The sequence below is a fragment of the Somniosus microcephalus genome, chromosome 9 (assembly GCF_052327205.1).
Source record: "Somniosus microcephalus isolate GS21.2 chromosome 9, FLI_Smic_1.0, whole genome shotgun sequence".
In the NCBI taxonomy this organism is placed as follows: domain Eukaryota; kingdom Metazoa; phylum Chordata; class Chondrichthyes; order Squaliformes; family Somniosidae; genus Somniosus; species Somniosus microcephalus.
The window spans coordinates 249,688,269-249,700,114 of NC_140995.1; positions in this window are offsets into that span (position 1 = coordinate 249,688,269).

An 11,846-nucleotide genomic window follows, 5' to 3' on the forward strand; every position below is an offset into this window, starting at 1 on the left:
GATTCAGTGAGGGTAAGTCCTTACAAGTTACACTTGAAAAAAGCATGTGTAAAGTTGTTCCAAGGCTGCGGAGGAAGATATATTTTATCGTGGAGCTTCTGAAAGGCAATATTTTTGTTTGGGAAAGGGAGGGAAGTTATTTTAAGAAATTTTAAGTAAGTTTTAAAGTTTAATTTTTTTTTTTTAAACGGGTTTTCAGAATGGTAGGTAGAAGGAGCAATTGTGGCTGTGTGAATTGAATGTGAAAATGAGTGTTCTAAAATGAGTAATGTAACATTTCCAGCACTTTTAAGAAAGAAACTTTTCATCAGTAATAAGTAATTATGTATGTATGTCCGCATATATTCCTTTATGTATATGTATGTATGTTTTATATTCCTTTACTTATGTGTATGAATGTATGTTTTTAATTATGATTTTCCAATAAGTTACTTTCTCTGAAAGTCATAATTAAATAATACATTCATACACATAAGTAAAGGAATATATACATAACACGCAAAGGAATATATACAGACATACATACTTTCAGAAGCTCCACGATAAGAAATATCTTCCTCCGCAGCCTCTGGAGCAACTGTACCCATGCTTTTTTCATGTGTAAGTTGTAAGGACTTGACCTCACTGAAAGCATGAATGAAAGCAGTGAATTTTACTGCGCACGCGCTACCTGTGCAGTCGCACGCTTTCTGCCTCTGAACCCCTTCGTTCAGAGGACAGGAAATGCCGGTTTTCCCCGCATGCGCTGTGCATGCTGAAAACCGGCATTTCCTCCGGCCAGACGCGCAAGTACCCCGACCGTACTCGCGCATTTGGAAGGGAATTACTGGGCCAACATTTTACATGTCAATAAAATGAAAAATTTAACAATTGCACGATTTGCCCCCTCGCATCTGCGACTGAGGGTCCAAGGAGGTGCATTGCGCAAGAGGTCATCGTCGTACGTATCCTCACACTGTTCCCTTTCGGGAACTGTATGAAGTGGTGGAAGGATTTATGGCCGTGATTAACGCTCATTCCGTGACCGTAACCATCTTTGAACCAACCATTAGGGTGGTTAGTCCTATGGCGTGAGGGTTTTACGGGCACCCACAACCCATCTGAGGGGGGGGGGCCACCCACACCCACGGACGCAAGTATCCCGCTGGATGTCCACCCAGAATTTATAGTTGGAGCTCCGACTCCACTTGCCGGGACTGTCTGGAGTGGGGTTCGAAACCCTACTCCTTCTGGCCCAGCGGCAGGGATGCTTACTGCTACGCAAAAGGACCACTCCGCACAAAAGGTGACACCCATACGTTTCCTGCGCCTTTTCCCTCCCCGTGACTGGAGCCCTATGCTGCCACTTGAAAGACCAAGCTATCATCTGCCCTTTTTGCGGCGCCTTTGACTTCTCATTACCAATGATGAGCAGGCGCTGCGCCTCCACCTCCTTGAGGAGATTGCTGAGGTCATCATCAGTTCAATTGTGAGTTCTTTTAATGCCGTGAATTGTGCTCATTCCAGCCATTTCACGTTGCTAATCGGATTGGGCCTTTGGCATAGTGGTAGGATCCCCGCCGCTGGGCCAGATCAGGGTAGGGTTTCAAACCCCGCTCCAGACAGTCCCGGCAAGTGGAGTCGGAGCTCCGGCTCTAAATTCTGGGTTGACACCCAGTGGGATATTTGCGTCCGTGGGTGTGGGTGGCCCCCCCTCCTTGTATAGCTTGTGGGAGCCCGTAAAACCCTCCCGCCATAGGACTAACCACCCTAATGGCTGGTTCAAAGATGGTTACGGTCACGGAATGAGTGCCAATCACGGCCATAAATCCTTCCACCACTTCATACAGTTCCCCAAAGGGAACAGTGTGAAGACACGTATGACGACGACATTGCTAAATAAATAAATGGAATTTAAAAAATTGTTTTACGGCTTTTAAAAGTCTTTAAATTGCTTTAATTCTGTTTAAAACTACTTCAGATTCTTCAAAATAATGTAAACGTTTTTAAAAGTTTATAAAAGTTACCAAAATCTTCAAAAAACTACCAAAAACCTATTTAAACTGCTGCTTTGCATGTAAAAATGCTTAGCAGCTTGTGAGAAACATTGGGGGCCTGTCCTGTTAAACTGAGACCTCAAGGGGCGTGTCTCAGTTGCACAGCGCGCTACAGGCTTCGCGCTGGCTGCACTCCTGGGCGGCGTGACGTCATACGCTGCCCGGGATTCTTCTTTTTCAAAATCGAATTCCAGGCGTCCTTGGAGGTCAACGGCCAGCGCGTCGGGTAAGTGCATATCGGGGCCTTGCACGCGCGGCAAGCCCCCGATCTGAATTTCTGGCCCATAAGATTGTGAAGGGGTTGGATCGGGTGGATGCGGGGAGGATGTTCCCGATGATGGGTGAAACTAGAACTAGGGGGCATAGTCTTAGAATAAGGGGCTGCTCTTTCAAAACTGAGATGAGGAGGAACTACTTCACTCAGAGGGTGGTAGGTCCATGGAATATGCTGCCCCAAAAAGCTGTAGAAGCTACATCATTACATAAATTTATAACAGAAATAGACAGTTTCCTAGAAGTAAAGGGAATTAAGGGTTACGGGGAGCGGGCAGGAATTTGGACATGAGTCTAGGTTCGGATCGGTCATGGCCCTGTGGGTAGCGGAGCGCGCCCAGGGGCCATGTAGCCTGATCCTGCTCCTATTTCGTGTGTCTAATTCTGTTAGATTCAGGAGATGGTTCTGTGATAGTAGATTGGCGGTTAGGATCAGATCAGCCATGATCTTATTGAATGGCGGAGCAGGCTCGAGGGGCCGATTGGACTACTCCTGCTCCTATTTCTTATGTTCTTATTAGTCAAGCACGATTTACCCTTTGTAAATCCATGTTGACTTTGTCCGATCCTGACACTGCTCTCCAAGTGCTCTGCTATTAAATCTTTTATAATGGACTCTAGCATTTTCCCCACTACCGATGTCAGGCTTACCGGTCTATAATTCTCCGCTTTTTCTCTACCACCTTTTCTGAATAGTGGGGTAACATTAGCTACCCTCCAATCCATGGGTACTGTTCCAGAGTCTATCGAGTCCTGGAAGATGACCAGCAATGCATCTACTATTTCTAGGGCCACTTCCTTAAGTACCCTTGGATGTAGATTATCAGGCTCTGGGGATTTATCGGCTTTCAGTCCCGTCAACTTCCCCAACACCATTTCCCTACAAATACTGATTTCTTGCAGTTCCTCCCTCTCATTAGTCCCTATGTTCCCCGACATCTCTGGGAGGTTATTTGTGTCCTCCTTCATGAAGACAGAACCAAAATATGTATTCAATTGGTCTGCCATTTCTTTGTTCCCCATTATAAATTCCCCTGATTCTGACTGTAAGGGACCTATGCTTGACTTCACCAATCTTTTTCTTTTTACATATCTATAAAAGCTTTTACAGTCAGTTTTTATGTTCCCTGCAAGCTTACTTTCATAATCTATTTTCCCCCTCTTAATTAATCCCCTTTGTCCTCCTTTGTTCAATCCTAAACTGCTCCCAATCCTCAGGTTTACTGCTTTTTTTGGCCAATTTATATGTCCTCTCTTTTGATCTTATGTTATCCCTAATTGCCCTTGTTAGCCACGGTTGAGTCACCTTTTTTGATTTATTTTTATGCCAAACTGGGATAAACAAATTCTGCAGTTCATCCATGCGATCTTTGAATGTTTGCCATTGCCTATCCACCGTCAACCCTTTGAGTGATATTACCCAATCAATCCTACCCAACTCGTGCCTCAGACCCTCATAGTTGCCTTTATTTAAATTCAGGACCTTAGTCTCTGAGTCAACTACTTCACTCTCCATCTTAATGAAGAATTCGATCATATTATGATCGCTCTGCCCCAAGGGGCCTCACACAAGATTGCTAATTAATCCTTTCTCATTGCATAATACCCAGTCTAAGATGGCCTGATCTCTGGTTGGTTCCTCGACATATTGGTCCAGGAAACCATCCCGTATACACTCCAGGAATTCCTCCTCCACAGTATTGTTACTAGTTTGGTTAGCCCAATCTATATGTAGATTAAAGTCACCCATGATGACTGCTGTGCCGTTAATGCACGCTTCTCTAATTTCCCTTTTAATGCCATCCCCAACCTCTGCATTACTGTTTGGAGGTCTATATACCACTCCCACTAACGTTTTCTGCCCTTTGGTATTTCTTATTTCTACCCATATAGATTCCACATCATCAGAGCCAATATATTTCCTTACAATTGTATTAATCCCCTCTTTAACCAGCAATGCTACCCCACCTCCTTTTCCTTTTTGCCTATCTTTCCTGAATATTGAATACCCCTGGATGTTGAGTTCCCAGCCTTGGTCCCCCTGGAGCCATGTTTCCGTAATTCCAATCATGGTCTGAACAAACCTCTCAAGCTGGACCATTTCATGGTCTGAACAAACCTCTCAGCTAGACCATTGGTCGCAGGGTGGTATGGTGCAGCCCTGATATGCTGTACGCCATTCACCTGCAGGAATGTAGCCATTTCTTGTGACACCCACTGTGGACCGTTGTCTGAGACAAGCCCAAATAGAACGAGAAGCACTGAGCATCGTTTTTGGCGTTCGCAGCAAGTCCTGCAAACAAATCATCAATATGGGGGAGCGGATATTGCTCCACTGACAATACAGGGTTAACAGTTACTTTAAAATCTCCACATATCCTAACTCCACCCCCTTTCTTGAGCACTGGTATGATGGGCGTTGCCCATTCACTCACGCTGACTGGTTCTAGTACTCCGCTTTCAACTAGGGCTTCTAAGTCAGCCTCGACTTTTGGTCTGATGGCATAAGGTACGGGTCGTGCCTTCATGAACTTGGGTTTGCTATCCTGCTTAATACGAAGCTTCACAGTAATATCTTTCATGCTACCCAGTCCTCCATTAAAGACTTCTGCATGTTTCTTTAAGATGGCGGGTAAGCCTGGATCATTGTGTGACATCATGTAGACTGATGACCAGTCTAATTTTATTCTCTCCATCCACGAACGTCCCAGCAGGGAGGGGTAGTCGCCTTTAACTACGTAGAGTGGTAACTTCCTAGTTTGTCCATTCAACTGAACTGTGACCTCAGTGATACCTCTCACGGTTACTCTTTCACCGGTATATGTCTTCAATGCTATGTTAGCTGGCTGAAGTGGAAGGTGCTTTAATGTCTTTTTGTAGAGTCAGATTACTCTCCGTTAATAGTCTCTTCTGTATGGCTTCAGTTCTCATACCACACACTAGCCTGTCTCTTATAGTATCATTTAGCACGTCATTAAACTCACAGTGCTCTCATAGTCGTTTTAGTGCAGCTACAAACATGGTCACTGTTTCTCCTTCTTCCTGGTTACGCCTGTGGAACCTAAACCTCTCAGCTATGACTAGGGGTTTGGGTGAAAAATGCCCTTTTAGTATCTCCACAATTTCGCTATATTTAGTCCCTGGTTTATCTGGATGCACTAAAGTACGCAAAAGATTGAAAGTCTTTGGTCCCATCACACTTAACAATGTAGGTACTACTTTGTTCCCTCCAATGTCATTTGCTTGTGTGAAGTATTCAAATCGTTCTGTGTATGAGCTCCATTGTTCGACATTCTCATCAAACAGTCCAATGTTACCGATAATTCCAGCCATTTTCCTTCTCTCAGGCTCCTAATTATCATTCACTAAGGATCCTTCCAATGTTGAACTCAACTAAAATCACTATCAGTTGTTTAGTGCTTCAATTCACAGATCGTTTCACAGTTGAATAAATGTCCTTCCCGATTTACTCACTGCTTTTCCTCCCCTTCCTCAAGTCGTTAGTACCTTATACACCGTCTCGTCTTCCCGCCATTGCAAGCTCCTTTATCCTCGAGCCAACCTCACTTTAATTAACTGTCCACGGCACAAATAACAGTTTTAAACACGTAAAACCCGACTATCTTCCGCACAGCAGAGCCACGTAAGTTCAGACATCCTCGTCGCCACTTTGTTAAATCTCAAGAGTTTAATAACCTTGCTTGTATAACAATGAAAAGAGTACGCAGGAGACAGAGTTCAGTTCACAGCCATCACTTTCCAGAGAGTCTTCTCAACTCAATGCACTCTATTTCCCATAGTGCATTGCACATCACAACGACGGTACGGTAAGCTATGTGGGACAATTCAAATACTACATTCAAAATACACAACACATAGAGTTAAAGTAATTGGTGGAAGGATTAGAGGGGAGTTGAGGAGAACCTTTTTCACCCAGAGGGTGGTGGGGGTCTGGAACTCACTGCCTGAAAGGGTGGTAGAGGCAGAAACCCTCATCACATTTAAAAAGTGCTTGGATATGCACTTGACGTGCCGTAACCTACAGGGCTACGGACCAAGAGCTGGAAAGTGGGATTAGGCTGGAGAGCTCTTTGTCGGCCGGCACAGACACGATGGGCCGAATGGCCTCCTTCTGTGCCATAAATTTCTATGATTCTATGACGGGCTGCAGCGGTTCAAGATGGCGGCTCACCACCACCTTCTCGAGGGCAATTAGGGATAGCCAATAAATACTGGCCTTGCCAGCAATGCCCACATCCAGGAACGAAAAACCCCCAAATCTCTCTGAACACCAACATTTAATACTTTCTCACCATTTAAAAATATTCTGTTTTTCTATTCTTCCTACCAAAGTGAATAACCTCACATTTCCCTACATTATACTCCATCTGCCACCTTACTGCCCACTCACTCAGTCTGTCTATATCCCTTTGCAGATTCTTTGTGTCCTCCTCACAGCTTACTGTCCCACCTAGCTTTGTATCATCAGCAAACTTGGATACATTACACTCAGTCCCTTCATCTAGGTCATTAATATAGATTGTAAATAGCTGAGGCCCCAACACTGATCCTTGTGGTACCCCACTAGTTACAGCCTGCCAACCTGAAAATGACCTGTTTATTCCTACTCTCTGTTTTCTGTCTGTTAACCAATCCTCAATCCGTGCTAATATATTACCCCCAATCCACTGAGACCTTATAGAAGGATATATTGATAGGGTGAGAGGAAGTAGGGTAGGATGAGGCTCATGTGGAGCATTAAAGCTGGCATAGACCAGTTGGGCTGAATGAACATAACATAAGAATTAGGAGCAGGAGTCGGCCATTCGGCCCCTCGAGCCTGCTCCGCCATTCAATGAGATCATGGCTGATCTTCGACCTCATCTCCACTTTCCTGCACTATCCCCATATCCCTTGATGCCCTTAATATTCAAAAATCTATCGATCTCTGTCTTGAATATACTCAACGACTGAGCCTCCACAGCCCTCTGGGGGAGAGAATTCCAAAGATTCACCACCCTCTGAGTGAAGAAATTTCTCCTCATCTCAGTCCTAAATGGCCGACCCCTTATTCTGAGACTGTGACCCCTGGTTCTAGACTCCCCAGCCAGGGGAAACATCCTCCCTGCATCTACCCTGTCAAGCCCTGTAAGAATTTTGTATGTTTCAATGAGATCACCTCTCATTCTTCTAAACTCGAGAATATAGGCCTAGTCTACTCAATCTCTCCTCATAGGACAATCCCCCATCCCAGGAACCAGTCTGGTGAACCTTCGTTGCACTCCCTCTATGGCAAGTATATCCTTCCTTAGGTAAGGAGACCAAAACTGTCCACAATACTCCAGGTGTGGTCTCACCAGGGCCCTATATAATTGCAGCAAGACCAATTTACTCTTATACTCAAATCCTCTTGTAATAAAGGCCAACATACCATTTGCTTTCCTAATTGCTTGCTGTACCTGCCTGTTAACTTTCAGTGATTCGTGTACAAGGACACCCAGGTCCCTCTGAACACCAACATTTCCCAATCTCTCAACATTTAAAAATTACTCTGCTTTTCTATTTTTCCTACCAAAGTGGATAACTTCACATTTCTCCACATTATATTCCATTTGCCATGTTCTTGCCCACTCACTTAGCCTGTCTATATCCCCTTGAAGCCTCTTTGCATCCGCCTCACAACTTACATTCCCACTTAGTTTTGTATCATCAGCAAACTTGGATAAATTACATTTGGTCCCCTCATCCACATCATTGATGTAGATTGTGAATAGCTGAGGCCCAAGCACTGATCCTTGCGGTATCCCACTAGTTACAGCCTGCCAACCCGAAAATGACCCATTTATTCCTACTCTCTGTTTTCTGTCCATTAACCAATCCTCAATCCATGCTAGTATATTACCCCCAATCCCATGAGCCCTAATTTTGTTTAATAACCTCTTGTGCGGCACCTTATCGAATGCCTTCTGAAAATCCAAATACACCACATCCACTGGTTCCCCCTAATCTATTCTGCTAGTTACAACCTCAATAAACAGTACGATTTGGATAGGTTGGGTGATTGGGCAGAAACATGGCAAATGCACTATAATGTGGATAAATGTGAGGTTATCCACTTTGGTGGCAAAAACAGGAAGGCAGATTATTATTTGAATGGCAATAGATTGGGAGAAGGGGAAGTGCAAAGAGACCTGGGTGTTCTTGTGCACCAGTCGCTGAAGGTAAGCATGCAGGTGCAGCAGGCGGTTAAGAAGGCAAATGGTATGTTGGCCTTCGTAGCAAGAGGGTTCGAGTACAAGAACAAGGATGTCTTGCTGCAGTTGTACAGGGCCTTGGTGAGACCGCACCTTGAGTATTGTGTGCAGTTTTGGTCGCCTTACCTGAGGAAGGACGTTCTTGCCATGGAAGGAATGCAGCGAAGATTCACCAGGCTGATACCTGGGATGGCAGGAATGACGTATGAGGAGAGATTGTGTCGATTGGGCTTATACTCACTGGAGTTTAGAAGATTGAGAGGGGATCTCATCGAAACCTATAAAATTCTGTCAGGCCTGGACAGACTAGATGCAGGAAGGATGTTTCTGATGGCCGGGGAGTCCAGAACGAGGGGTCATAGTCTAAGGATAAGGGGTAAGCCATTTAGGACTGAAATGAGGAGGAATTTCTTCACCCAGAGAGTGGTGAACCTGTGGAATTCTCTGCCACAGAGGGCGGTGGAGGCCAATTCATTAAGTATATTCAAGAAAGAGTTGGATATATTTCTTAAGGCTAAAGGAATCAAGGGATATGGGGAGAAGGCAGGGACAGGGTACTGAATTTGGATGATCAGCCATGATCTCATTGAATGGCGGAGCAGGCTCGAAGGGCCGAATGGCCTACTCCTGCTCCTATCTTCTATGTTTCTATGTAACAGATTTGTCAAACACGATTTCCCTTTCATAAATCCGTGTTGACTCTGCCCAATCCTATTATTATTTTCTAAGTGCCCTGTTACCACGTCCTTAATAATAGATTCTAGCATTTTCCCTACTACTGATGTCAGGCTAACTGGTCTGTAGTTCCCTGTTTTCTCTCTCCCTCCTTTCTTAAATAGTGGGGTTACATTTGCTACCTTCCAATCCGCGTGAACCGTTCTAGAATGTATGGAATTTTGGAAGATGACAACCAATGCACCCACTATCTCTATAGCCACCTCTTTCAAAACCCTAGGATGTAGGCCATCAGGTCCAGGGGATTTATCGGCTTTTAATCCCATTAATTTCTCCAGTACAATTTTTTTACTAATACTAATTTCTTTCAGTTCCTCATTCTCGCTAGATCCTTGGTTCTCCACTATTTCCGGGAAGTTTTTTGCGTCGTCTTCCGTGAAGACAGACACAAAGTATTTGTTTAATTTCTCTGCCATTTCCTTATTCCCCATTATAATTTCTCCTGTCTCAGCCTGTAAGGGACCCACATTTACTTTCATAGAGTTTTACAGTACAGGAAGAGGCCCTTCGGCCCATCGTGTCTGCACCGGCCATCAAGCCCTGTCTATTCTAATCCCAATTTCCAGCACTAATATTGGGGAAGTTGAAATCCCCCACTATTATTACCCTATTATTTCTACACTTCTCTGAGATTTGCCTACATATCTGTTCTTCTATCTCCCCCTGACTGTTTGGGGGCCTATAGTACACTCCCAGCAAAGTGCTTGCCCCCTTTTTGTTTTTAAGTTCTACCCATATGGCCTCATTAGAGGAACCTGCTAAGATATCATCCCTCCTTACAGCAGTAATTGTCTCCTTAATTAATATTGCGACACCCCCTCCTCTTTTACACCCCCCTCTGTCTCGCCTGAAGATTCTATACCCCGGAATATTGAGCTGCCAGTCCTGCCCCTCCCTCAACCATGTCTCTGTGATAGCAACAATATCATACTCCCATGTGTTCATCAACACCTTCAATTCATCTGCCTTACTCGCAAGACTCCTTGCATTAAAATAAATGCCATCCAGCCTTGCCATACTCCCTTGTGCCATTACATATTTGCTCTGCCTTCCAGGCTGACTTGTTTTTTCCTCTATATTTGGCTGTGCATCATCTACTATAGCTTCACTCCGTATCCCATCCCCCTGCCAAGTTAGTTTAAACGCCCCCCCCCCAACAGTACTAGCAAACCTCCCCGCAAGGATGTTGGTCCCATTCCAGTTCAGGTGCAACCCGTCCGACTTGTACAGATTCCATCTTCCCCAGAAGCAGGCCCAGTGATCCAAGAAACTAACGCCCTCCCTCCTGCACCAACTCTTTAGCCACGCATTCATCTGCTCTATCCTCATATTCCTATACTCACTAGCACGTGGCACTGGGAGTAATCCAGAGATTACAACCTTTGAGGTCCTGCTTTTTAATCTGCTACCTAGCTCCCTAAATTCTTGTTGCAGGACCTCATCCCTCTTTCTACCCATGTCGTTGGTACCAATGTGAACCGCGACCTCTGACTGTTCTCCCTCAACCTTCAGAATGCCCTGCAGCCGTTCAGTGACATCCTTGACCCTGGCACCAGGGAGGCAACATACCATCCTGGAGTCACGTCTGCAGCCACAGAAACATCTATCTGTTCCCCTTACGATAGAATCCCCTATCACTATTGCTCTCCCACTCTTTTTCCTCCCCTCCTGTGCAGCTGAGCCATTCATAGTGTCTCGGACTTGGCTCTTGCTGCATTCCCCTGAGAAACCATCTCCCCCAGCAGTATCCAAAACCGAAAATCTGTTGGAGAGGGAGATAGACCCAGGGGACTCCTGCACTACCTTCCTCTTTTACTCTGTCTGGCGGTCACCCATTCCCTGTCTTCCTGTGCACTCTTTACCTGCGGAGTGACCACCTCGTTAAATGTGCTATCCATGAAGATCTCAGCTTCGCGGATGCTCCACAGTGATTCCAGCCGCAGCTCCAGCTCCGAAACGCGGATTTCGATTAGCTGCAGCTGGAGACACTTCCTGGACACCAAAAGTGTCCCTGACTTCCCACATAGCACAGGAGGAGCACTCCACACTGCTGAGCTGCTCTGCCATGTCCTGCCCTTAATTTACTCCCTTTACTTCCTTTAAATTAAAGAATATTAAATACATAAGAACATAAGAATTAGGAGCAGGAGTAGGCCATACGGCCCCTCGGGCCTGCTCCACCATTCAATAGGATCATGGCTGATCTGAACCTAGACTCACGTCCACTTCCCTGCCCGCTCCCCGTAACCCCTAATTCCCTTATCAGCTAGGAAACTGTCTATCTCCGTTTTAAATTTATTTAATGTCGCAGCTTCCACAGCTCTCTGAGGTAGCAAATTCCATAGATTTACTACCCTCTGAGTGAAGAAGTTTCTCCTCATCTCAGTTTTGAAAGGGCAGCCCCTTATTCTAAGATTATGCCCCCTAGTTCTAGTCTCACCCATCAGTGGAAACATCCTCACCACATCCTCTGATGAAGCCCCCTCACAATCTTATATGTTTCGATAAGATCGCCTCTCATTCTTCTGAATTCCAATGAGTAGAGGCC